The sequence below is a fragment of the Ornithorhynchus anatinus genome, chromosome 3 (assembly GCF_004115215.2).
Source record: "Ornithorhynchus anatinus isolate Pmale09 chromosome 3, mOrnAna1.pri.v4, whole genome shotgun sequence".
In the NCBI taxonomy this organism is placed as follows: domain Eukaryota; kingdom Metazoa; phylum Chordata; class Mammalia; order Monotremata; family Ornithorhynchidae; genus Ornithorhynchus; species Ornithorhynchus anatinus.
The window spans coordinates 38,202,513-38,203,320 of NC_041730.1; the positions used below are offsets into that span (position 1 = coordinate 38,202,513).

Consider the following 808-nt stretch of genomic DNA (forward strand, 5'->3'; position numbering starts at 1 on the left):
GGCACTGAACCTTTTTTAGAAAAATGATCCAGGGAGCACACTGCAGTATGGATTGGTGTGGGGAGAGACAGGAGGTGAGGAGGTCAGAGAGGAGGGTGATGCAGCAGTCCCGGTAGGATAGGGGAAGTGATAAGAATGACTTAGACCAATCAAAGCCTAGAACACTCAAGAGGTCTGTCGAGACTGTGCTTAGGTGTGGGCATGCAGGCAGAGACACCAACAACCTACACCCCCTCTAGACTGTAAGCTCGTTTATGGGCAGGGAATGTGTCTGTTTACTGTTATGATGTACTTTCCCAAGTGCGTAGTACAGTGCTTTTCACACAGTAAGTGCTCAATAAACATGATTGAATTGAATGAATAGAAGAGGCAAGATACTCACAGCCTCTCTGGCCCGTAACTGTAAGCTGCAGACTGCCCTTCAATCCCAGTCAACTGGGCATGCACTGGAGCCTGGCATAAAGGAAATAGCTACTTTACTCAATGTCTGAATCTCGTCAAAATTAAATTAATTCATAAGAAAGTCCAATCAACCCCAAAAGGCAACTTGGGCCATTGTACTGAGCCCCTCAAGGGACAGGTTCCAAGACTAATTCCCACCTATATACCCTTTCCCAGTACTTAGTATAACACTCTGCACTTAGCTTTAATAAATATTACTATTATTAGGCCCCTCTCAGGGTCGCACCTGGGGAGCTTCCAGTACTCTACCAGTGTCGACTACAGGAGGGAGAGTCAAGCAGAGGCATACCCATTCCCTTCCTAGCTTGGGCAGTGGCTAGCAAGAGGAAGGCAATCTGCTACAAGT

At 46.9% G+C, this 808-nt stretch overlaps 1 non-coding gene across 1 annotated transcript; it reads left to right on the forward strand.

Annotated features, from left to right (window-relative positions):
* The first annotated feature begins 670 nt into the window (after window positions 1–670).
* Window positions 671–808, forward strand: LOC114810781. The gene has a single exon (XR_003758474.1). It is a non-coding gene; the product is annotated as a small nucleolar RNA SNORA7 (small nucleolar RNA).